This window comes from Triturus cristatus, chromosome 2_2 (assembly GCF_964204655.1).
Source record: "Triturus cristatus chromosome 2_2, aTriCri1.1, whole genome shotgun sequence".
Lineage (NCBI taxonomy): Eukaryota > Metazoa > Chordata > Amphibia > Caudata > Salamandridae > Triturus > Triturus cristatus.
This window is the reverse complement of record NC_140582.1, coordinates 604,434,547-604,461,912: the sequence shown is the minus strand read 5'-3', so window position 1 is coordinate 604,461,912 and position 27,366 is coordinate 604,434,547. Positions and strand designations below refer to the sequence as shown.

Genomic DNA, 27,366 nt, shown 5'->3' with positions numbered 1-27,366 from the left:
GTTAGACCTGGCATCCTTGGTGTGGTTTCCCCAGACTTTTTGCCTCTACCTCCTGTATCTTTGATACTGTGCTGGATTTCGTTTTTGCAGGCTTAGATGCTTTGGGCACTTTGTCACTGTTGATCAGTGTCAAAGTGCAAGTGCTCGCTGTGTAAATTGTTATTATGATTGGTTATCCATGATTGGCATATTTGATTTACAGATAAGACGCTAGTAAAGTGCACTGAGTGGGTGCCCCCCTTCACCCTCTGACCTTTTCTTTCGGTGTGGGGGCACAATAGATCCCTGTACCAAGTGACAGGCACCACATGGTATCCCTTTTTTCCAGTGTGGCAGGTGCTGCAGCCAGCAGCACCCGCCACAAATGAAAACCTGTACAATGCGACAGCCACCATGGCGGTCGCTTTGTAATTTGGCCTGCGGGACCCCCAACACTATGTCGGGTGGTCCCCATCTCTGTTAGGGAGGTGGGTGTACGTGAGTCCACCCGCCATTCTAATCACGTCCTAAGTAAAGACTGTTTTATCACACAATATGTAGGATCCCCTTTTAGTATAATTGAACAACTATGTATGAATTTATGGAAATCATTCAAAATAATTGTGAAAATATCGCTTATGTAATTGAACTAAATTGAACAGTAGACAAATGAGTTATACATACTCTAATTTCTTAAATTTCTTTTCTTTCTCACTTAACCAATGTCAGTTAAAAGAAGAGACTAAATGAATTGACAATTTAGACTTTCTACATAGGTAGCAACAAATTTGATGCAATTGTTGATAAATAATGCCTTGAGAAAGCAGGGAATCAAACTCGGTTTGGCAGAAGGCAAAACTGAATATTTTTGCATTGTATTACAGATAAATAATAGGATATTTATTAAGTTATTGTGTGGAAATAAACATAAAGGACATTTTATGGTGTCATCAGTTTTTGCATTGGGATAATTAAAGATGGCATTTTTTCAGATAAATAAAAAAACTGTGAATAATATTATTTTAGTTTGATATAACATACATGAAATAGCTTTATTATAAGTGCTGATGCTCATGTAAGTTTTAAAGATTGAAAAATACATATTGTTGGGCATAGACAAAACAAGTCTATGAACATCATTACACCATATCATGAAAAGCCCATTACTCAGAAACCTGAACTATAATTTGATACCCACCAGGCCTATCTGCAGATCCTTCCTCACTGACCACTTTTCATTTTCATGAAAAAAAAAATCAAGATAACGTTTTTATAGGTTCAAAATGTTTTGTGATGTGGCAGAGTGCCTCGGACTATTTAACATTGGACAGGTTGTATTTTGTGCTTTTGCATAGAGAAGTAAGATATAAGTAGTGGTGGGCAGAACTCCATGGAGTTCTGCGGAGTTGCATGAAAACTTCCGTGGAGTTCCACGAATGGGCGGAAATCATCTCAATGTGGTGCTCGTGCTGATTTTGAGTGCTGGGAGCTTGTTCTGTGCTGCAAAATCGGCGTGAACTGCATCACACAGCACACCAGAGCACGCAGCTTCTTTGCTGCCGCTCGGTAGATTTTCTACTTGAGCCGGATCTTTCTCACTGTAAGCAGTTGTGACTACCTGTCTTGAGGAAATCCCACAAGGTGCCCTCCTAGCGCCTGAAAATCGTGCTAGCGGATGCCAGTACTTACCTGCCAACTTACCGATGGCGAGCTGTGTGTGAGAAAAATCTCCAGCATGCAAGCAGTTGGTGGGGTTTGACCGGGACTCTGTTTGACTAGCATAACCCTGAGTGGCCAGAAATCTGCAAACGGAGCGAAGTGTATCGCTCATCCCTAGGTATTAGCGGGTGCTCTTCCCTATTTTAGGAGAGCTGTTCCCTTTTCAATATTTGGATCCTATAGCAAATTTGTGGTGTATGTTCCTTGTATACGGGCAAGTCTAGCTTTACAAATTAGACCTCGGTTCTTGGTCATGACATTGATTTAAATGGTGAAGAGAATATCTTACCCTTGGAAATGATGGAAGGGACATAAACATACATATATAGCTTTTGGCATTTACATGTTTCATCCAAACGTGTTTCTTTGCCATGCTTTGGGTTCTTCTTAATTTCACTTTCACCTTCTTCTTATCAGCAAGCCTTTTTTGTTTTGGAGAGGAGGGGGCTTGGGGGTGGGGTGGGGTTCAAAAGTGTCTCTTAGGTACTTCTTGGCACGAGGCCCTGCCTCCTCCAAGGCCCCACCCCTCCTCACACCGTAAGATTTTTGTTCAAGTTGCCAGGTATGGCATTGACATTTGGATTGACCTAGTGCAAAATATATGAGTTTTTTTGCAAGACTGTTGGTGCAAATATAATCTTGGGCTTGCAAATGGTGATGACAGATTGCACAATGCAGTAAATGTAACCCTAAAATGCTAGTGCAATTTTGCAAACCTTTTCCTTTAAATTTGCTCTTTCTTCTTAAAGCAACCTTTTTGTTCACCAGGGTGCACAAACGTACCTATTTACCATATCATGTATTCAAGGATCAACTAAATCTGAACCAGTGTACACTCTAAACTTCACTTTTGGCACCTGTGACCTGTTTTAATCGTGTTTTTTTTTGTAGAAAGCGATTTTTATGCTTTTCAGATTCATTTAATTTGGTGGATTGGGGCATATGGCAAGGGTTAAACTTCATGAGAAATGAATTTAAACAGCTGGCATCAAATGCATTTAGCACAATTATTTTTCGGCGTGGGCAGCTACAGCAGACATCTGGTTGGCATTTTCATAACAGGAGATTTATTAAATTTCCAATCAACTTTTTCATATCTGTAATCCCACCGTCCACTTTCTGGGCACCAACCAAGCATGTTTATCTAATTTACTGTCTCTTTTGGTCCAAGAATGTGTTTTTTAATGATATTATTGAAACAATTACTTTCTTCACTGATTCTGTTCCATTTCCATTTCCATCGTATTACTTGGAAGCTGAATAAGAGATAAATTAACGTGGATTGTTAACAATCCACGTTAATTTATCTCTTATTCAGCTTCCAAGTAATACGATGAATCCTTAACAAGAAAACTGAGAATAGAGAAGCAATCATTGGGGAAGCGGGGAGCAGTACAAAACTATACTCTCACTATACATCTTAAATTACCTATGCTAATCTACCCCTACACCTAACATACCCTTCCCCCATAACACTCTTAGAACATCAATAAAAACTTGCAACAGAGCTGATCAACTGTAACTGGGACCACTAAGATCCCTTCTGTTTTCCGACCTCAATTACCCTTTGAACCCCATTGAACTTCCTACCTAACCTTCTTCCTATGTCATCCAGCCATGAACTTGTCTACCCATTCCCTTTCAGCCTGAACTGCCGCTGACAAACAATAAACTTCTGTAAACCATGGCAACTTGTCAGCTGACCGCCACCCAGAGAAAGGAAGGGCGAGATGAGGGACCTATCTGCTCTATCTGTCCGTCTGCTCCCATCCCTCCCCATACCCCCCTTCTCTGCCCCCCCACCCAAGCCCACCGATAACACCAATGGGAAATGTCCCACTTAAGAAGTGCCTAGCACTTTAGCAAGGGCAAGCCTCACCTACAGCAGGTATAACTCCATGCCTATAAATGAGAGATCTACCCCATCACCCCAGAAAAATTCAACATCCTCATATCGGAGATCGAAATGTTCCACCCTACCAATCCTCATGTCTCTGCAGAATACCCACATCTCTTTGAATTTCCCCTTGTTTTATCTATGTCTTCCAGCCTGGTGGCTCCATGCCAGCATCTCTCGTGAATAAATTCATGCCACAGTGTATGGCATCTGGCCCATGACGTACGTATGTCCTTGAAATCTTGTTTCATTGCCCTAATGGGGGCCAAACCCTTTAGAACGACAAGACCATTTTCCCCCAGGTGATACAGAAGCACATCTGGGCATTTCCCGCCCACCAACAGCCTATTATGACCGGGAATGAGCTCCTTCCACCTCATTTTCCCTTTCCTGCCCAAGAGAAGGTATACAGCGAGCTATCAAGACCCAAATTCCTGCCATGGCAGCTGTCCCTGGCTTAATGCTCCGCCCACTTCACAAAGTAGTGACCGACTATCAAGATGTTCATCCCCGCTTTCAGTGGTCCAGGCACGGAACCTGCAACAGAAATAAAGTTAGCGGACTGCACCTCAAATCCCTCCATTGCCCGCCCCCTGAACATATCTGCGAAAGCAACTTGATGACTATCTGCCCAAGTCCATAATGTGTTTTTGATACCTACCCCGCCTGCTTCCATCGCTACTCCTATCCTAAAGGAGTCTGTCCCAAACCCAGCCGGGTCCAAGCCCCTCACCCTCCAGGCCACTCGCAAAACAGCCAACAATTGGAAATACATCACTGGTCTGCCATCGCTGTGTTTAAATACCTTGCCTACTTCGGGCCCCCGACGCTGTAGAGCCATGGCCCAGCGCACTGGGCAAATGCTTTTTCTGGGTAAAGTCTCATGAAAACAGCTATTCCGTCTCTCCTCTGATTGCTCTTGGACTTATACAGCCAAACCTGCACACCCTCCTCCCCGCAATGAAACTCCTCACACTTCAGACCCCTACTCCCTTTGCCCCCCAATAGCTCCGATACTCCAAGGGCCCCGAAAAGCATCCATGACCTGAGGGTTGCGAAAAGAACCCTCTACTCCTGTCTGTAGGATATCGTCGGAAGGGACCAGATCACTCCGGTCGACACCTCTAACGTCAGGGGCCTTTGCTGATGTTCCCCCTGGCCAGTTCCCCTCACCCAACCCTCCAGAATCCTACTCCCCAGAACCCCTGCTGATGCAGCATAGCCCCATAGAAGCTTACCCATAAACGCAATACCAGACAATTTGCCTGCTTTTGTAAAATTTGACTGGCCCTTCTCCATGAAAGAGAGTATAAATTGCACCACATCCTCCACCCTCTCCCATTCCCAAGACCTCCTTGTGGCCCCCCCATCCAAGAATTCCGTCCATGCCTGCTGGTATGCTTTCCTCGGAGAAACCGCTAGAGGCCCAACTACCAATTGAAGCATCCTCTTTCTCCCAAAGACCAGAGTTTTTGTGACATCTGAGTCTTCGCTAGATCCGCCTCTGAGGCCAGCTCATGGAACCTCTCCCACAGCAAATGAGACAAAGCATCGGCAATGTCATTGTCCACCCCCGGAATATATCTGGCTCAGAACGGAAAGTCCAGACTCAAGCAACGCAGGACAAACACCCTTAAAAGCTGCCACAACTGAGGTTCCCTTGCTGACTGTTTGTTGATCACGTGCACTGCTAACATATTGTCCACTCGAAACAGCACCTTCTAGTTGGCCAGTTGCTCCCCCCATAGCAACACTGCTACTACAACGGGAAAAAATTCTAAGAAGGTAATGCTTCCCTTACCTCCTTTCCACTGGTTTGGCCATTATTACGCTCACGAGTAGCCCTGCCAATACAGATCGAAGTCAGAACCCCCGCAGCACCTGCAAATAGCTGTGCGTCCCAGTCCAGATCTGTCAGAGCCGCCAACGGGATGCCATTGAATGACTGCAAGAGCGTCCTCTTCAGGTCCTCCTTCACTCCTGCCGACAACCTGACATGATGGTGTGGCAGTGGTAAGCCCATGAGTGACAGACCTAGCTGTCTGCAGAATGTCCGCCCCGCTCTCACCACCCTGCAGGCTAATTTCATATGTTCCAGCAACACCTGCACCTCCTTCACTTTCCTGTTTGCTTAGCATTGCGTTCAGCAACTCTATCATGTTACACTTTTTGTCATCGGGTAACCTCACCATCATGGCTAAGGAATCGATCTCAATCCCCAGAAAGGATAAAGTTGTGCATGACCCTACTGTCTTCTCCGGTTCCAAGGGAACTCCTATGTTGTCCATAAGTGCTTGGAAATTAACCTGCATGCCCTGGAAGTCCTCTGAACCCGATGCCCCACAAAGAAGAAATCATTCAAATAGTGTGTCACATGTTCGTATCCTGTGTGCCAAGTAAAAAGACACTGCAGGAAAGTGCTGAAGGATTCAAATAGAGCACAAGAAATGGGACAACCCATGGGTAGTGCTTTATCAACATACCACTTCCCCTCGAATTTAATGCCTAGCAGCAGAAAACCGTCAGCGTGTACCGGTAACAAACGAAAGGCAGACAATGTCGCTCTTTGCCATCCGTGCCCCCTGACCAACCTGCTCCACTAGTGCCGGGGTGACATCCACTGAAGAATATGTCACTGCCACTTGCTCTGGGGGAATAAAGTTGTTTACGGACTGACCTTCGGGCCAAGAACGATGCTGAATGAGCCGGAACTGACCAGGCTCCTTCATAGGTACCACTTCAATAGGAGAGACAATCCAGTGTTCCATCAGCCAGTCCTCGAAAAGACACCCATGCATCTTCTGTCTTGTTATAATGAGCGAGCCAAAAAATCACTCTGTCCACCTTAATGGGCATACGCACCCTTCCCACCAGATCCTTGTCCCCCGCCTGACCAGCAGCCTGTAGTCACCCCCTGCATGTTCCCCTGCTGTCCACTTGTCACGTCCTGGTCCGGACCATACCCGATTGAATCACTGCTCCCGTTCGCCCCAAAGCAGACAACCAGTCTGCCGGAGCACTTCGAACACTCATGTCGAAACTTACAGAATTTGCTCATGCACAGACCATTGTTAAAGTCCCAACAGGACCCACTTTGGTTACCTTGGTGTTTCTCTGATCCCTCACCCTTCCCCGGGAAAGGGGCTTGTAAATGATCGGCAGACCGCTAGCCGTAAAGACTGTCTTGCCGAATTTCGCAGGGCCCATAGTGTGTTGCCATAAATCGGTGTCCAGCTCCCCCCATTGTGCGCCCGGTCCACCCCCTAAACTCCTCATTGTACTGGACCCGTGCATAGCCCCCGTAGTTTAACTGGGCCTTTCTTATCCTGTCCATATATTTGAAGAGTGTGACCGACCTCTCCTGATATCTCTCACAGTACACAGTTGGCATATATAAAGAAATACCACTGTCCAGTTCTCTATAGTAATCAGTACTCTTGGCCGCTTTGAGAGCTCTACCTCCTCTTTCTTCGACCCTTCCATAGACCTCAGTTCTCTAAGATGGAGCTTTATCATCTTGACATAGTCCCCTTTCCAAATCTTCTCCTTCATCGCCTGCATAAGGTGGGCCCCCAGAGGCTTAGCCATCCCCATGTATGGCAGCTTCTTAAACATGCTCTCTTTACTATCTAACTTGTCCCTAGACTCGTCTTGTGTGTCTGTTTTCATCTCCCCCAAACCCCAGACCCCACCCCGTGCCATCCTCTTTGCTCACTGTCTCCCCTGCTCAGCAGTGTCCCGTTTATTGTCTCCCTGCTGTCATGTGGAATCACCTGTGTGCACCGTGGGGTCCTTCGTGCCTACTCCGGTGCCCCCCATGTACCTTCCTTTCCGCAAGTGGGCCTCCCCACTGTCCTGGGGCTCCCATGCCCCTGTCCCAATGTACACCATTATCGTGCGGGGCTCCCAGTTTGTCATGTGTCTCCCTGCAGCCTGCACCGCTGCGGGTAATTTCTTGCGGGCTTCTTGGTCTTCTCCAATACCAACTTCATGCGGGCCTCTCCACTCCCGCCACTAGTTACGCACTTCCATTTGACTCTCCTCATCATCTCTCAATTGCCCCTCTTCCAGACTGCCATGACCATAGTCCAGCAACATATCCTCTTACTGCACCTAATTCCCCAGGGCCCCTCTATTCACCCAGTCGGGCATTACCTGCATTGACTGAACTCATGCCAACTTACCGGGGGCTGCACCTTGCCCTCCCCACCTCTCGATGGAAGCAGGATGCGTAGTCACGTATTCCGACTGTAATGTGGGTGCCCCCTCCCTTCTGCATGTTGCACAGCCGAGGTCCCGCTAGACCTTCTTGTGGCTGTGCTCTTGCTGCCTCCTGAAGCATGCCAGCTAGTAGAACGGGGATTCGCTGACTCTTCACCTTGGCGCTGATGGGCCGCACTAGGCTCTCCCAATTCTGGCCCCCCAATCAGCCTACTGACCTGCAAGACAGAGACATGGTCCGGTGTGCTGGGATCTAACTCCACCTGCTCCCATACCTCTTGTGACCGATGCTCCCTCTCCCCTTTTCCTGTTGTGGGTCCTCCAACCTCACCGACAAGCCTCCCATAAACCCTGCCTGGGCGCATCACTTCCAGTATTCTGACTCCGCTCCCCTGCTTGGACCTGGCCCCCCTCCCGACCTCCCCCAAGGATCTCCTTCCCTTCCCCTTCCCTTCACTCCACACCAAATCCGCCACTGCTGACCTGCGGCGAGGAGAGGAAAGGTAGGCCAGGCCCTTTCCCAAGGGTATCAACCCTTGCAGACCCCCCATGCTGCCCGTATGACTGTCAGCGACTGCTCCAACCATGTATCATTGCCCCATACAATGGTGTTCCAGTACTTGGGTTGGGGGACAAGCCCTCCTCCCCCTCAACCTGCTCCTCTGCAGCCTCCTCCGCCCCCCACTCTTAATAAACCTCCCCGAAATCCGCCAGTAATTGCTCCTGCCAGGCTTCAGCACTATCCCTCATTAACCTAATCATCTCTTCCAGCTCGCCCTCCTCCCTTCCACTCCCCTGCCCTCTGCCCAGTGATGCACACCTGGGTATTCTGTGCCACTGAGTGAAAAGGCCTGGCCCTCCTCCTACTAGAGGCCCTGTGGCCATCGGCAGAGGCCCCGCCCCAATCAAAAGAGTGAGGCCTCTCCAAACAGGACAGCTTTATATGCCCTTCAAATTCTCCTCCTGACCATTTTGGGCCACTGGGGACATGCTCCCTGCCCCTCCCATTCCCTCCTCTGGGCCACTTTCACGTTTGTGGGGGCCCAGCCCCCTTGCTCAACTTGCAAGGCCTCACCAGAGCTATCTGGGGCCTAGCTCCATAGGCCCACTGCAGTGGGGAACCTAGCCTTCCCCTTATTGTCCACACCCCCTTCCAGCGGTGCCGCAGTAGCATCCGCAGTAGCCCTGCCCAGCTGAAAAACTTGCGAGGCCTTGCTGGAGCTCTCAGAGGCCTTGTGCCAGACATCCACCCTTTCATTGGACCTGTTCCTTCTTCCCTTCCTACCCTCCCCTCCACCCCACCCCATGAGACTGCACTCACCTACATGGCAGCCTGACCCTTTCCAAAACTTGCGAAGCCTCGCGCACCACACCCGCAACCACGCCTCTCCCCCGTGCTGCATTTGGGACATGAGGAGAGGGAAAGCCATGACTCTTAGCCCCCCTGGCAATATCCCATACTTCTTCCGGGGCCGCTCTCCAGGTATGGGGCGGCCGCTCCTGCCTACCTGGAGAATTATTGCTTTAGGCTGGCGCGGGGACCTGCAGGCCAGCACCGCAGCCATGACCCTGTTGGCCGCCATATGCACCGGGGAGCCTCCCAGCACCAGGGCCCCTTCTGCGAGGAGGTCAAGAGGTCCTGCCTCCAACCGCAGCCGCACCACCTGGGCCACCTTATTGCTAAGACCTGCCATGACAGTGAGTACCTCTCTACCTTGACCGCCTAAACAACTGGGAGCCAAATTGTTTTGTAAAATTGAGGAACCTGGCAAAAATGAGGGACCAGACACTGTGTCACCCAGACAAAATGGTGGCTGGTGTCATAAAATGGAGCTAAATATATATCTTGGGCTACGAAGTAGCACAAAAGAAGCCCAACAAATCCCAGTGTGGTCACTGAACTGCACCACCTTCCCCAAACACCCCGCGGGGCAGACTGCTCTGCTGTCCCCCAAGTCCCCATTTTAGAAGGAAGATTGCAGCTTCATTTGATACACATTTGTAATTCATCCTGTTATTTCGTTGTTAAAATACCCTCATGTGCAAACCTTTTGATACAAATATGCCTCCATATCCCAAAAAAGTTGAAGGCACAATGTTAAGTTGGCTAGAGCCAATAGAGTCCTTTATTGGATCTTTCTACAGTGTGTTAAAAGGTGGACAAGTTTGTCTAGTGGCGTTCTCAGTAGCTTATCTCTACTGTTCATATTCATTGCATAGCTTCCATGATGATTATATTTGCATGATGGCTGCAAGATGCCTATTCTTTGAATTGGAAGTGAAGACATGCTTAGGAATGACATCAGTACTAGGCCTGGGCGGTAAATTCCGTTCCGCTCGCGGAATTTGGGTAATTTCACGTTCCGACAAAAATTCTGCGATCCGCGGCTTCTCGTAATTTGTTGCTTGTTCGCGCTTTTAAAATGCATGTTCGTGAGATATTTCTCCCCAAGCATGCAAACAGCGTTCGCGAACAAGAAAAAAGCATCGCAAATGTGGGAAACAAGCACTTCCGCAGGTTTGCGGAACTTTTGCGTGCTTTTTACCATTTTGCAGAGCTTTGCTTAGTGCAACTACGCAAATTCCGCCCACCCATTCAGTACCTGGTTTCTAAAAAAAAAGTTAACTATAAAGCAAAAAAATAAAATGTGTGATGCAAAATTGTGAAGTCTGATTCTAATGTGGAAGTTTTTCTTGGCACAGTTAAGGACTTCTATGTATTGGAAACATTATGGGACAGAATTAGAAGTAGGGAGAATAATGTCACTGGTGACATGCTCTCTGAACCCTTTGCTCATTCTTCTTTGATAGCTGTTGGACTTGACCCTCTCTGCCGGGTCAACCCCCAACCTTTTCCTTTCACCTCTCCTACGTTTGTGCTGAATTCGGTTTTGTTTGTCCGTAGGACTCTGCGCTCTTTACCACTTCTGACCAGTCTTAAAATGCTTGAGCTCTCTCCTTTGTACATGGTAACATTGTTTTACACCTGGTGGCAAAACGCTGTCCGATGTATCGATCTCTGGCGGTAAAGTGCTGGTTCTGAAGGGATGCGCCAAATTAACTGCCGCATCCGGGTCAATGCTCTGCTTCTAGTTCATGCAGACAGGATATGCCTCAAAATCTATGTTGCAAGTATATGGGCCACCTCTAGTAAGCCAGGCACAGGAGCAGGGATAGAGACTTTGAGCAACAGGAGGCAAGCCAACAAGCCCTTTGAGATCACTTGGAATGAAGGCCGAGTCCAGCTCTTCTTCAGCAGAGTCAGAATTCAGCAGGCAGCGGGGCAACAGGGATTCAGTTACATGTCCAATAGTGTCTGATTTTAAGGGGTCAGAGAGCCACTACGTTTACCCAAAAGTGTCTTTGATGTGGGGGTGACTTCATAGCAGCTCTCTGAAGTGCACAAGTATCCCTTTCAACCCAGTCTTGTCTGCCAGGCTATCTGTGTGGAAATGAGTCCTTTGTGTGGGGACAGGACACAACCTATTCACGTTAAGTGTTAGCCCCTTCCTTCCATCCTGCCCAGGCAAGATCATCAGAATGCAGATGTAAGTATATGGTTTCTCTTACACACTTATCCTTCCTGTGTTGTGGCTGTCTAGAGGGAATGCACAAAGTGTAGCTGTCACTCAGCCCAAACATGTATTGGAGATAGGCTGCAAAGCACACAGAGTTCTAAGCACAGAGAAATGTCCACTTTCTAAAAGTGAATACAATAATACAATATAGCTGGAATGCACTTGTTTAAACTCAATAAAACACAATAAACAATTCAACCAAATTTCATTGAATAGAGTGTTCACCTAATGAGGGACTCTACCAGCCACCTGATTCATATAGAAGACCAAAAAGCATGGATAGAGTATCCAAGACTACTAAGTGCACTACTACAAGTCACTAAAAGTGTACAAAATATTACAAATAATGGTCAAACTCTTTCTTCAAATAAATACAATTCTTCTACCAATGAATTTGAAGTGAGTCCATGAAACCACACCTCCCATGAGTCACTAAACTTGAAGACAAGTTGAATAGCTTTTATTGCCAAAAGTGGAAAACGAAGTCAAAAGGAGATGAAGAAAACTCAGAACGCTTCATGTCAGCAGGAAAGATAACAAAGTCATAGCTCCCAATGGATTTCGGGCTCTTTCCTAGCCCTTCATCAGGGGACCTAAAACATTAATATAATCACACTGTAATCACAAAAATAACAATATTTCTAAAACATATAAGAATGAAAGTGACTTAAAGCGAGGACAGGACAATAGTGCATGAGAAATGTACAGGGTAGTTATAGACAGTATCCACATCACAAAAAACTAACCAGTACTTGTCCTACCTTTCATTTACACAGCACTCTGCCCTTACAGCTACCTAGGGCATACCATAGGGGTGACCTACGTGTAATAAATGGAAAGTTTCAAGCTTGGCAATTAGCTTTAAATGCCAAGTCAAAGTGGCAGTAAACTGCACACACAGACACTGCAGTGGCAGGCCTCAGACAGGTTTGAAAGGCTACGCCTGTGGGTGGCACAATCAATGCTGCAGATCCATTAGTAGGATTTAAATTGCAGGCCCTGGGTATATGGTATATTAGTTTACAAGGGACTTACAAGTAAATCAGATATGCCAAATAGGCGTAAATTAATGTTACCATGTTTAGAGGAGAGAGCACAGCATTTTAGCATTGGTTAGTAGTGGTAATGTTCACAGAGTCCTAAAGTCAACAAAAAGAAGGTCAGAAAAAGAGGAGGAAGGCAAAGATTTTGGGGTGACACTTCAGAGCGGGCAATTTTCCAAAATGTACCATATACCTAGGACCAGCAAATTAAATGCTACTAGTAGATCTGCTACACTTATTGTGCCACCCACTTAAGTAGCCCCTGTAGACCTGTTCCAGGTCTGCAATTCTGCCATTACATCCTGAATGCAGTTCTAAACTGCCGATTTGACTTGGCAATATAACCCCCTTGCCAATCCTTAAACTCCCCTTTTATTGCATATGCGTCACCCCTTATGGTAGACCCTAGGATGCCCATAGGGCAGGGTACAATGTAATTGAAAGAGTAGACATGTACCTTTAAGTTTTACATGTACTGGTGGGCTACCTGTCCCATTGGATAACATTGGGTTGCCTATTTACAACTAATAAATATTAACGTTTGATTGGTAACAGGTAACCATTTCATGTTTGGTATCTATGAAACTGTAAAGCCTCTTACAAAACTAATTTGAAATATGACTTTACCGCTTACTGGTAAAGCCGTATTTACAATTATTTTTGAAATGCCACTTTTAGAAACGCCATTTTCCTGCCCTTTTCTAGTTGATGACTGCAGCCTGCCCTGGGTAACATGACTGGGTGTAGTTGGCAGTTGGACTTTGTTCATTAATCCGGATTCCGAAGCAACCACAGCACCGAGACTGCCCTACTCGCCGCCACAGATGGCATCCACGCCCTCCTGGACCAAGGCCACTCTGCAGCCCTCATCCTACTCGACCTATCAGCGGCTTTCGACACCGTCTCCCACCACACACTTGTTACCAGACTACACAACGTCGGCATACAAGGAAGAAGCCAAAGTATCAGACTACCATCCCTTCCTCTCCGATCCCACGAAAATCACCTGCGGAGTCCCACGGAGTCATCACTGAGCCCAACCCCCTTCAACATCTACATGGCACCCCTCGCAGCCATCGTCCGACAACACAGCCTCAACATCGTATCCTACGCCGACGGCATCCAGCTTATCCTCTCCCTCACCAAAGACCCCACCACCCCCAAACACAACTTCCAGAAAGGAATGCAAGACATCGCAGTCTGGATGACCAACAGCTGCCTGAAGCTCAACGATGAGAAGACAGAATCCCTTGTCCTTGGAACCACCCCTTTAGCATGGGACTGCACCTGGTGGCTGACTGCCCTCGGAAGCCCACCTACCCCCTCAGACCACACCAAAAACCTCAGCATCGTACTCGACACATCGCTCACCTTGAACCGACAGGTCAACGCCGTCACATCCAGCTGTTTCAACACCCTCTGCAAGACCATCAAATGGATCCCCCCAGTCAAGGAAGACAGTCACCCACGCACTCATCACCAGCAGACTGGACTATGGAAACCTGCTCTATGCCTGCATCAACAAGTTCCTACTCCGCAAACTCCTGACAATATAGAACACCGCCGCCAGACTCGTCCTCGGCATCCTCGGCACAAACCTAACAGTCAACAGCTACAAAGACTCCACTGGCTCACCGTGGAGAAAAGAGGCTCCTTCAAAATCCTCACTCAAGCCTACAAATGCCTACACAACAATGGACCCAAATACCTCAACGACAGAATCAAGTTCCATATATCCATAATACACATCCGATCTTCCAAACTGAGCAGGCGGAAGACTCTTCCATCACATTGCAGCCAAGACCTGGAACGAGCTACCAGCAGACATCAGACGCGCCCTCTCCCTGAACACCTTCTGGAAGACCCTCAAGACCTGGCTCTTCGGCTAAACAGATATGTGGACTCCACGCCCCCCCCCCTCAGCGCCTTGAGATCCTCATGGGTGAGTAGCGTGCTTACAAATCCCCCTGATTGATTGATTGATCCCAGACAGCCACACAGTAGTAGGATTAGGGGTACCTGGATTGACCATCAACTGGCAGAATGGGGTGGCGGAGCTAGGCACAGTCCCACTTTCATAGGTTGGGCTCTGCCTTCACACAAAGGACTTGTCACCTGTGCAATGTCCCTGCTGTCAGCCTGGAGCCAGGGCTCCAAACACTTCAAAGAGAAGCCTCTATAAACTTCTCCTGCTTCAAAGAAGTCACCAGGTATACAAATAGGGCCCTCAAACTCACTGTTCAGTTCACTCTCTGGACTTGCGGAAGGACTCGTAGAGGATGTCTGCTGCAATGCCATGCTGTTTACTCCACAAGACTGCTTTGCTGCACCTAGAAGGACTGCCTGGAGCCTGCCTTAAACCCTCAGAGGCCTGCCCCGATGCTTGAGCCCTGCTTCTTTACCTGAACCCAGGACTACCAGAATGACTCCAAGGGCTAGTTTGCTGGCCTCCTGTTCAGAGTCACAGGGACATAACAGGCTCCCACCATCCTAAACCTGCACCTGGACCCAGCCTGAGTGAGTTCTAATCCTCCCCCAAGTTGTTCCCAACCAGTCGTGGACCCTTAGTGGGGATGCAAAAGGTGCCCAGATAGCCAAAATCCAAAACTTGTGATTTAGCCAAAACTTTTCTGAAAATTGATGGAAAGCTGGAACCAACCTGCTCACCTATCGACCCAACTTGCAACGCCAGTCTGTCTGCCTTTGCCTTAGCTCCTGCTTTATTTTTCTCCACAGTGGCAAATCCTGTTCACTGGTCCTTCGCCAAAAGGGTATCCAGCCTTCTGAAACTCTAATCTGCTACAGCCTCTGGTCTTATCCCACTGGAGATTTTCGGCTTCCAAAATGAGACCGCAGAATCGTATGAAAGTGTTGCATTGCACACAGTCTTAATTCTAGCGAAAATAGGGTCCAGATAAAGCTGAAAAGTCCTGGGTGACCATAGAGAAAAGGTGATTACTTAAACAGATGCTCAAATCGTGGCATGGTGGTTATTAATTGTTGAGGGAGGGGAAGGGCATCATCACATACTTGAAGATCCATCTCTCCTGGGTTATGTTCCTGCCTAATGCTCCACAATGGTAATAAGTCACATATACATAAAGAATTTATTGTCATTAGGAATACACCTATATGAGCCTGGACACATGGGAAACAGTGATGCTGTCAAATTGAAAGGGAAATAAAATCTAGACTCCAATATATAGAGGTGAGAGTACTAGACCTTTTCTTCGATGGAGAAAACAATTTTTCATGTCAGCACATCACTGTTTTGTTCCGGACTGTAGGCCTGTGATAATACAATCATCACCACCTGTATTAAAATAAAGTAAAATATTAAACTGCATTCATACATATTGTAAAAAAGTGGAAATAAATTAATTTATTTTAACATTATTTACTATAGTTTTTGATTTTTAGTCCTTGCCTCGATTATGCTCTGTGGGATGTCGTTGCAATACCAGCGATTGCCCATGGTTGGTGCTAGACTTTCTTCAAGGCTGATTTAGAGTACCTTTATGACTCTTTTGTGGCCTTTTGGGTCTGTAGAAACTTTGAAGTGTAGCTTGTGGATAGCAACGGCTACGCTTATAGGTGGATGTTTGTATTTGCAGGATCTTCCCTAAACCCCTCCTTACTCCTCCCTAAAATCCTACCATATTATTGTGAATATTTGTCATTTTCCAATCACTCACCCTGGTCCCTCCCACATTTACTACAGAGTAGTAAACTTAAATGTATGGAAATCTCCCATAGAAATGATAGGAGAGGTGGGGATGTTCACCTGTAGCTTTGTGAATCAAGCCCATAATTCCTATTCAGCCATAAAGTCCCTGTCTGTGACGTTTACAATTTACACCATATGTTACAATTGATATTGAAATTCACAGTAATTTGCATTACGAGTTGAGCTCTCGAGGTAAAGGCATTCAAAGATAGCCAGTCTTCTTCATTGTCCTTTGCAAATTAATATAACATTGTTTAACGATTATTTCTATATGATCCATAGTCCTGTATGGTGGTTGAGCAGCGCAATTTTGGTTCCACTCTTACACATCACAAATACACAATATATACGTGCACTTAACACTTCATATTTTGTGTGTCCTAATGTTATTAATGTAAAGTGTTGCACTTAAATTCAGTACTGAAGTAAATTCACTGTAAAACAAAAAATTCCTATACACTTTGTGTCTTAACCTTATTAAAATGAAATGAAGTCTTTAGAGATTGGATAAAGCCATCCTCACACTATTAAAATGTATTTACTTCAGAAACGAGAAGGATTTATGTAAACATGTGCACTAATGTTTTCCTATTCAAATGTATAATGTAATTCTCAGTCACATTTATAATCATGTATTCAAAATTACATTACATTTACTTGAACTGCAACATGAACCAAGTTCTGAATTTTTCAGTTATTTATAGTTATATGTGCACAAATGACACTTATTAATGTGCACCATTGAATAATAAGGTAAAAGGTTGACATGAGTAGGCCTGTATTTCTTTCTGCATAAATACTGCCTTTTCATTTCTGCTTGCATGTCTTTTTCCTTCCCAAAACGTTCACATGGTTTGTTAGGTTGAGAATACATGGACCACTATACTAGTGATAGAGAGCCTAAGAAGAGGACCATGACAGTTCGTTAATTGACAGACCCTGTTCAGTAATGTATCGGGAAGTTGCAGGTACCCAAGGTTGATATTGTTCACAGGCCTAGTCTGGGAGAATCCGCTAATGTTACAGTTCACAACTTGAGAATCAAAAGGACAATGGAGCTCCTGATAGTGTATTCAAGGGGTGTTACCCAGAAGATTTGTGTGGTTATTAACTGGTGTTCTCACAGGTTGATGTTGGCCACTTTTCCATTGTACTTTGAGAGGTACAGACCTCTAACCATTCCCCTTTGATTCGTTGCTGAATGTGGCTTAGGCTAACACTTATTTCCCTATCCCTAGAAGACTCTTGACTGCGCAACTGAAATGTTGACCCCCTTCCCGTATATTTCTCTTTTTCTACATTTTCTCAACTTTTTGAGACCCCTTTAGATGTAATCACTGTTGATGACTCAGACTCTAAATTAAATGACTTTAGATGTTACTTCATGTTTAAAAGAGTGGATCGGAAACATCTCTGTGCACCAGATTGTATCATTAATTTTCTGTACTGCTGTGACTGAACTTCCTGGTTTCCTCATGCTGACACATCTGAACTTCTTTAGGAGGTTTGGCTTTCCCATTGTTATTCTGTACCTTTACACATCCTGACTATTAACTTGTAATAAAACGTTTTAACTTTTTTCTTTGATTCCTAGTCCTCATTGTGTAGCCAGATGAGTTACACTGTTAATTAGATGTGTTTGACTAATGCTAACCCCTTTCACCTCTCACTCAACAAAGAAAAGATCCATTGGATAATGGTAAGAGGTAGACTCAGCGCTGGATAAGTATATTGTTCCACTTATTATACCATTGCACCCACTGTCTCAGTGCACTGCAAAACTGCACTGCACTGCAAAACTGAAGGGAGAGACTGAGTTTGTAGGTCCCTTGTTCATTGTTACTACTTTCAGGAATGTATGGAATGAGGCACACAATCAAAGCCCAGCTATTCAATTTTAATGAAGTGGTCCGTGAATACCTTATTGCTCATAGACCCCTTTTCCTTTGCTTGTTGCTGTGCAGAAAATTGACTTGTACCTCATTGTAATGGCCAGGAGAGTGCAGGGTCTTGAAAGGAGGACTCTGAACCCTTGGTCCGTAATGTGGTATACAAAAGGTAAATTGGAGTAAGAGCCAATGATATATCAAACAAAATGGTGATGGACTCTCCATAAGCAGCCTACATCTAATAGTGTTCTGAACAGGTCACCATGATAGTCAGATTTAAGTGATTATTCCAATGGTGAAGTTGTTTCACATATAAGGTAACTCTCATGTGAATAGCCATGTCAACTTTAATTTAGATAACTATAGATTTCATCCTGAATTAAAAAACATAATCACAGACATGCACAATCCTCTTTGAGAACTGAGCAGAAACTAGGTAATGCAGGCGGTTTTACATCAGTTAAAGTTGATGATCTTTATCTGGCCTGAAGACCATAATTCTTATTGATTGTTTTGTTGATGGCTGCAAGTAAGATTTGTCCGAGTTCCTGTTACATACTGTAAGTTACATGAAACTAAAGAAAGATGTTTTGAAAGTTTGTGTATCATTCTCTAAAAATGTGTTTTCTTTTCATTTCTGAGTGATGTGAATGCAATAGCTAACAGTTTTGGTTGCATGTATGCTGTCCAGAGAGGGAAGATGCTGCCTGTTCCTTACATTTTTCACCCTATCCAACAAAACAATGAGCATTATTGCCAGTCAGATATTGCTCAACGCTTAGCAGAATACGTCTAGACCTACCACCAATAGACAGCACGGAGAACAAACTAAAAAATATTAAAGCCAGGAGCCATTTTCCATTTGAACAAGAGCAAATATGAGCCCAAACACAAGATCCCGCCATTAAGACCTGATAAAACAGAATAATAGGGTTTCAAGAGTTAAGCAAGTGCCAATAAGCCTGATTGTATATCTCATTAAATTCAATATGTTGCCAACATTTTGTTTAGTCTTGCCATAAGTGAAATAAAAAGCTACCATAGTTTCAGCATCTTAAATCACAAAATACACACACCATTCGGTCATCGCTTTACACAAGATGGTAATGACACCAATATGCTTCAGGCACAATCTGAAAGGTATATTGTCAAGCACGTAAAACAAAAAAACTTTGTAGCTGAAGCACTTAAAAGCATTGACTCAAAATATCTGAAGTTATGATATAGATGTTGGTCTTATGTCCCACCACGGAAGAACAAAAACAACATCAATTTAGAATTTACAAATGGAATATGTAGATTGTTTTCTAGTGCCAAGGCCCCAATTTCTGCTCACACCACCTATCATCTTCTTTTTTTTTTTAACTTTTTTTTTTATTGAAGAAAGGCATGTAAACCATCATAGCACAGCACTTGCTCATATGATCTATGGAGCACAATTTGATAACACAGCGAAAGCTCATTGCACAGTACAATATAGATGTCACCTGGAATCATATACTATCCGACTTCAGCAGTGTCATCCTCTAACCCCCTTGGTGGGTCACATATACCCCCACAAAATGTGTTCCAGGGCCCCCAAATGTGTGACCATTTCTTCGGGCACCCCCTGGAAACATAGATAGGGACCTCCGTCACCACACACCAGTCCATGTCTCTGGCCCAATCGACAATACTAGGAGGGATCAGAGCCTGTCACAGCCGCGCGATATTCCACTTGACCGCCATGAATTCCAAGGTAACCCAAGTTCTCTCTTTAGCGCCGAGATCCGTAGGCTCCCATATATTCAGTAAAATTAATTTGATGTTGCATTGTATCTACTGTCCCAATGCCTCCTCCATCATGCGTGCCACCCCCCCATTACTTCTGTATTGAAGCACATTCCCACAGGGTGTGGATAATCTTCCCCACAATGTCATGCACAGCCACTGTCCTGGGCATAGCCCATGTGGACCTGTGAGGGTCCTGACAAGTACGTCCTATGAAGGATCTTCAGCTGGACCAATCGGAGTCTAGAGGCAACCTCACATGGAGATGCCGTAGCCGCCCGCCATTCCTCACCGTCCAGCCCAGCCACATTGTAATCCCATTTACTTCTCAAACGGATCAGGGGATCGGGCATGTTGTTAATGAGCTTCTTGTATATGAGAGAAATAGCCTTTTCAGGCAGATCCCCGTCCAGTATCCTGTCTTCTAGCGGGGAGGACTTGGGGAGATTAACCCCTTTTGGGAGGGCTGCAAGGAAAGCGTGTCTAATTTGGAGATACCGGAACTGTTCAGAGTTGGCCATTTCATAGTCCTGCTGCAATCGCGAAAATGGTAGGACCTCGCCCGATTTCCATAGGTCCCCAATTCTGGAGATTCTAATAAGATCCATTTATCAAAACCCAGGGAACGCGACAACCGACCCAATTGGTCACAATGCCAGTGCCCTCCCATCCCAGACTCCTAGTGCATCCTTCCAAACCTGCACAGCGTGTTTAGTCGGTCCAGACAGGGCGGTTGTCAGAGATTTTCTATACAACACCCCCTCAAAACCGCTCCCCGGGAGGAGCCATCGGTCTATCTGAAAGGCCGGGTCATCGTGCCGCCTATATCTGCACTGGTTAATAGCAACGAGCTGCGAGGGCCCAATAATATCTTTTCATATCCGGGAGCCCTATGCCACCATCACACCAACCCAGTGTGGCGATACGGGGAGGCTTCTTCTGCCAGAGCAAATCCCTCAATGCAGACTCCAGTTACCTGAAGAACGACGCTGCGACCGGAAGAGGCGTGTTCTGCAATGCATACAGCAAACTGGGAAGGGACATCATCTTAAATAACGCCGCACACCCCAGGAGAGTCAGAGGAAGCGACTTCCAGTGCTGGACATCAGATTTAAAGCATGCGAGCGGTGGCCGAAGGTTAGTATCATAGAACTGGGAGAGGTCTTTAGATACCCAGATTCCTAGATATTGAAACCCTTCCACTGCCTCCGTCAGCTGGCAGCCTTGGGGAAGTCGGGGCAGCCGTCCACTAAGGACATAAAGCACCGATTTGGACCAGTTGATCTTATAACCAGGGAATCTACTGAAGAGTACTACGTTGAGAGATTTCGCTGGGGAGGCTAGATATAACAGAATATCGTCCACATATAGCGATAGGCGGTCCTCCCATCCATGGGTCCATCGCAGGACCCGGATGGCAGGGTCCTGGCGGATCCACGCCACCAGGGGCTCAAAGGCTAAGGCAAAGAGGAGTGGAGATAGGGGACAGCCCTGCCTGGTGCCTCTACAGGGGATTTCCGACTATTAACTACTACCTGCTCCAAAGGTTGTGAATATGAAGCGCACCCATTTAATAAAATCTGGGCCAAATCCTAACTTCTGGAGCACAGCGAACATGTAGGGCCATTCAATAATGTCAAAGGGCGACGCAGCGTCCAGGGACGCTACCACAGCGTCCTCATCAATCGTGTCCGCCCTGCAAAGTACACCGTGTAGTCGGCGGAGATTTAGAGAAGTGTTCCTTGCCGGCATAAACCCGGACTGATCCGGGTGGATCAGGGTAGTGAGAACCTGCAACAGTCGATTGGCGAGGACCTTCGCAAGGATCTTGGCCTCGCTATTAAGCAACGAAATGGGCCTGTATGAAGAACACAGATCCGCGGGCTTACCCGGCTTGTGAATTACAATGATGGTTGCCAATCTGTGGTCCTCAGGAAGGGTTCCAATCTCTTTACTCTCCCGGTACAGGACTGTGAGTAAAAGGGCAGTCAAGTTCGCCGTCAGTTTAAACAATTCTATGGGAATCTCATTGGGACCCGACGCTTTCCCCCACGTAGGTCATGGATGGCCTTCTCCACTTCCGTCACCGTGAGGTCCTGTTCCAGATCGGACCTGTCATCTGCGGTAAGAACTGGGAGACGAATATCTCGTAATAGAGATAGAGCCTCCTCCTCTGAGTAGGTCGTAAGTGAGGTATACAAGGAGCGGTAGTGACCTCCAAACGCATCCGCAATGTCTTGCGGAGCGGTAACACGGGAATGCTGGTCAGTGGCAATCTCTGCCACCACACGCCTTGCCCCTTCTCTACGGTCCAGCCATGCCAGTAACTTGCCTGCCTTGTCGCCTGCATCATAGATTCTACTAAGTGTTGGTCTATATTGTGCTTTAGCCGCGTCAGTGGCTAAATCCGAGAATTATTTCGTCTTAATACGGAGCTGTTGACACGTGTCCTCTGAGTCCTGTAGTCGGACAGCACGTTCCAATACCAAAGATCTCCCCCTCTAAATGCACTAGATCTGCAGTCCTCTCCTTACGCTGTCCAGCAATCTGTCCCAACACCACCACCCGAATGGGCTTTACACAATACTGAATCGGTAGTAATGGAAATACTAGTCGCACATCTATTTCCCAATTGCCAGAACAATTTTAGGTGCCCATCGGGATAGAAAACACATCCCACTACCATGGATGTGACTGACAAAAGGACCCGGAAAGGGGCACTTGTTGTCACTAAACGTTTACTAACTGGGTACTACCCCGGCACTCTAATGTTAATAATCACAGTATCCGTAACGTAATTTGAGATATGAAACCAATGCACAGTATTGATACTAATCGTCCTTATTGTCCCCTATACTCAATAATGAGAACTAAGGCACTTACAGGCACATGCATCAAAAAGAGAGTTTGCGAGTCCTTATTTGCGAATTTTAAGGAATCGCAAATAAAGACTCGCAAAACACGATGCAACAAAAACATTGCGAGAATATTGCGAATCGCTAAAAATCGCTAAATAAATTGCGATTTCGGCATTTGCGAACTCGCTATTAGCGATTTCGCAATTAGCGAAATCGCTAATACCGAAGTCGCTTTTTGATGCATCCTGATGACATCACAACCAGGAAGTGAGCAGCACCAGCCTCATTTCCAGTGCACAGTGTCAGGGAGAGGAGGGAGCTGGCTCTGGGAGCAGAACAGGAGTGTGACAGAGACAGAAGAAAAACTTGTGATATCAAATGGAAGCCTCACAAACAGCAGAGGAGAGCCAAACAGGCAGGAAACGCAAAATTAAATTTGCAGAAAAAGAAATTGACACCCTCATTGAGGGAGTAGTCCACAGCCATGACAAGCTGTTTGGAAAGGCATCATTGAAAGTGGCAGAGCAGGAGAAAAGGAAAATCTGGCTCCGGATCCAAAACAGGGTCAATGCCATTGGGGTGACACACCGCACCATTGAAGAACTCAAAAAACGATGGTACGACTTGCGCAGTCGGGCTAAGGTGCGCATAGCTGACCGCCTGAAGGAGGCAAAGAAGACAGGAGGGGGAACACCAACAGACACTGGGAACACTCCCATGGAGGACTTGATTGAATCCACCATCCAGCCAGAAGCTGTTGTTGGTGTGACCCAGCTGGACACGTCCGGAGCAGCAAACACATCTGAAGGTAAGATGAATGTATGTTTTCTTAGTGTTACAAAATGTAAAGGTAGAACTCGACCATAGCACAGCCCAAGTGCAGACCCTGAACATCCAGTACACAATGCATTCAGTAGGTGAGGGGCATTATGGGAGATGTAGTCAGGTCAAGCAGTTAAAATGTCAAATCTCAGAGTAACAACCCAAAAAAGCTGAATAGAGTATAAAATCATTTACAAAGGCAGAAATTTATTACTGTGCAATTAATATCACAGACATGAAATAATACAGTGTTGCACTGTTTCACCTCACAGATGCACAACGTGTAGAAGATGTGGATAGCGATTCCCCAGACATGCAGGACACCAGCGCAGGTGAACAGATGGACACACCTGTGGTGCAAATAAATCCCTCACGTCCAACAAAGTCACGCAGGGCTACTGTTCCATCCCTAGTCACCATGGAGTGTGAAGATGATGAGGCTGATGCAACACCAGGTGGCAGCCATGGCCAGACAACTTCCATCACACAAACACAACCACAGGTCCCCAGAACTAATCACAGAGCCCGGCGTAGGAGAGGAAGAGCACTCAGGACACAGCAGGAGGAGCAACCAAGTGATGTCTGGGGTGGTCTTGAGGGACAGATGCTCCGTATGCAGCGCCTGCAGACAAAAAACACACGATTAGTACAATTGCAAGTTGGCAAGATGGCTAGCAACATAGCAGTACTGTCAGAAAGTGTGCAGCAACTGAGCAAGGTGATGCATGAGGGAAATGTATCCCAGAAGAGACAGCATCGTCAACTAATGCTGCAATTGAAAATGTTTGCTAAATCAAACAATAGATTGGCCACGACAACTGCACTGCTGGCACGTAGGTCTGTGACCATGCAAACTGAAATGTGCCATTGGAGCGGCGATGTGGCTAAAGCACTGGACCAGGTCACAAATGCAGTTGATTTGCTAAATGCTTCCACAATTGCGGCCAACAATTCCACGCCCGAAGAGGGTAGTGAGGGTGGCTCAAGCCTAAGTAGTGTGGCAGTTCCAGTCCGCACTGCAGGAAGACGCAACACACGCAGCAGTACCCCCGCCGCTTCCAACATAACGGATGACAATGCTGGGTCTGACAGGCGTCTGGGTGTTCGTGGGAAAAAGCGCTAGACTGGCATGTACAAGTGCATTCCACTATGGTGACGTAACCATTTATTTGGATTTGACTTTTCACAGAGTGACAAGTGAATTGACATTTGCAAACCACTTATGTCCATTGCACTGGTCAGATTACAAGTGTGCTTGAACACTCATGGCAATTTTATTTAATTAAAGAATACTCTGATAGCAATAGTCAGTTTCTGTGTCATCATTACTCACCTCAGAAATAATTTTGTGTGATGTCAAATCTTCTCCTACGCCCTTCTGCTGCGCCTGCCCCTTGTGCTGCATGGTGTTGTGGCACTTGCTGGTTCCCATCCTCCGAATCGCTGTCAGACACCTCGATGTCCATTCCTCCCCTTGTCGCTATGTTGTGCAGCATGGCACATGCCGCTACTATCTTGCAGCATTGTTCAGGGTTGTACTTCAGTGCTCCACCGGTCTTATGTAGACATCTGAATCGGCTCTTCAACAGCCCAAATGTGCGCTCTATGATGTTCCTTGTCGAAATATGTGCTGCATTGTACCTCTGTTGATTGGCAGTTGTGGGATTGAGGTAAGGCGTCATTAGGTAATTACGCAAGGCGTATGCGCTGTCACCTACATGTAATGGAGCAAAGAGTCAGTGGCAGCTTCACATTGACATACGTACAATGACAGTGATAAACTATAACACATATTTACCAAGCAGATGTCCCTCTCCAAATTCTCCCCTGACAAGACGGGTGTGTATGCCACTTTGCCTGAAGATATAAGAGTCATGTGCACTCCCTGGAAATTGCGCAACAATGTCAGTGATAATGTTTTTGGCATTGCAAACAACCTGAATATTGAGGGAATGGTAAGATTTCCTATTTCTATATATATATTCCTGTGTTGCAGGGGGACATATTGCAACGTGGGTGCAATCAATACAACCCAAAACATGTGGGAAACGAGCTATCTGGTAGAACTCCTGTTTGGTTTTTGCAAGGTCAAGCGCGGTGGTAGGGAACTTGATATGAGACCCGATCACGGCCATCATGGCATCAAGGAATGCTTTCAATATTCTTGAAAGTGCGCTTTGTGACACACCTCCCGCAACAGCAATGACCCCCTGAAAACTGCCTGACGCCAGAAGGTGTAGGCAACATAGGACCTGCACATGCGTTGGGATGGCATTGGTCCTACGTGTCTGTCGTTGCATTATGGGGTCCAATTCATTGATTAGGTCATGGATCATTGCTGCATTGAGCCTATACTTGTCGTATATCTCATCCTCTTGCTGGCCTAGCAAAGTTATGCGGACTCTGAAGATGCGCTCATTCATTCGCCTCCGTCTCTGTGCGGCAGCCTGCAGCCTCATCCTCCTCGCCATCAGGTAAATCCCTGCCATTGTGAACAGTGCTGGCTCATTCTGGGTGTGTTTAAATGGGTTTCAGTTGGTTTTCACCTGTCTGTGATTTGCACTCATGATTACCACCTGGTTGTGATCCTTCTTATTTAGCGATCGCTAATTTGCGATTTTCATGGAAATCGCTATTTGCGATTTGTCATGCATACATTTTGCGATTCGTTGTTTGCGATTCGGTAATTGGGACACGCTAATACCGATTCGCTATTTGATTCGCAGAATGTTTTGCGATTCCTTATATTTGCGAAAAAATGGATTTTCGCAAATATACAGTTGATGCATTTCAACACTGACTTTTGCGATCGCAAACGGCCTATTTTTGCGATTCGCACCCTTTGCGATCGCAAAAAGGTTTGATGCATGTGCCTGTTAGTTTGATAAATGGTAAAAAACAGTAATGTCCCAACATATGTTCTTCATGATAAATCATAAAATTTAATGCGTCTGATAACGAATTCCATACACATCAAAAGGACCTATTCTCCTAGTTGCATTGATATGTTTAAACAGTACAGTATACACATGAAAGTGTCATATTTTTGTACAAATTCCAAGACAAAAGAACCTGTCTCCCTGTTGTGATTTGGTACAGTTTTGCAGTGCAATCACACAAATTAGTCCCTCGTCTGATAGCGAATTCCAAACACATCAAAAGGACCTATTCTCCTAGTTGCATTGATATGTTTAAACAGTACAGCCAAATGTTGATCCCTCAAGGTGAGAAGAGTCAAATGTTGAAACTTCATCAAGGAAGTAGTCCGGAACAGCCGACACGTGTTTCGTTACGCAATGTAACTTTTTCAAGGCTTTTATTTAGTAGAGATGTTGACACAACAAGGGTATTTCCTAATCCATGAGTATGGTCATCTGACGAACGAGAGTATAGGCCAAAAACATTTCTGTTTGCTGAGTACACCATTCAATGGTTTCTAGCTGCCGTATTCCAGCTGCTGATCCGTAATATAAACAGTGAAATTGTCACAGTGGGACATTCAACAATTTTGAGGACCTTTAAGATAAATTGTTTTCCAAATTTGGAGATGATATCCAATCAACAGGGCAGCCCCAATCAATCGCTGCTCCTTTTCCTTTTATAGAAATATACGTAGCCGAATAAGCAATGGAGACTATAAGTCACCTACATTTTCTTCTTAGCCCAGTGGCGAATTGTTCTGACAAGAAGCACTGTGGTAGGTGCTTCCAAATCCAAACGGCAGATAGTCGTAAGAGCGTCCACCCCCCGAATAACAGTTTTATAGGCTTCCCAAAGTGAGACCGACAAACTGACCGAACCCAGATTCACCTGAAAGTACAGGTCAGATGCGTTCATTATTTTCTCCCTGACGGAGGGAACAG

General features: G+C 45.9%; 1 protein-coding gene and 1 long non-coding RNA gene across 2 annotated transcripts in view; one reads left to right on the top strand and one right to left on the bottom strand.

The window, feature by feature from the left end:
• Positions 1 to 27,366, top strand: part of MARCHF1 (membrane associated ring-CH-type finger 1) — a 1,509,818-nt gene that overhangs the window by 194,888 nt on the left and 1,287,564 nt on the right. The gene's annotated exons all lie outside the window — the stretch shown is intronic.
• Positions 23,691 to 25,219, bottom strand: LOC146862570 (uncharacterized). Its single transcript, XR_014978484.1, has 2 exons — positions 24,837 to 25,219; positions 23,691 to 24,125 (listed from the first exon to the last, which is right to left on the bottom strand). It is a non-coding gene; the product is annotated as an uncharacterized LOC146862570 (long non-coding RNA).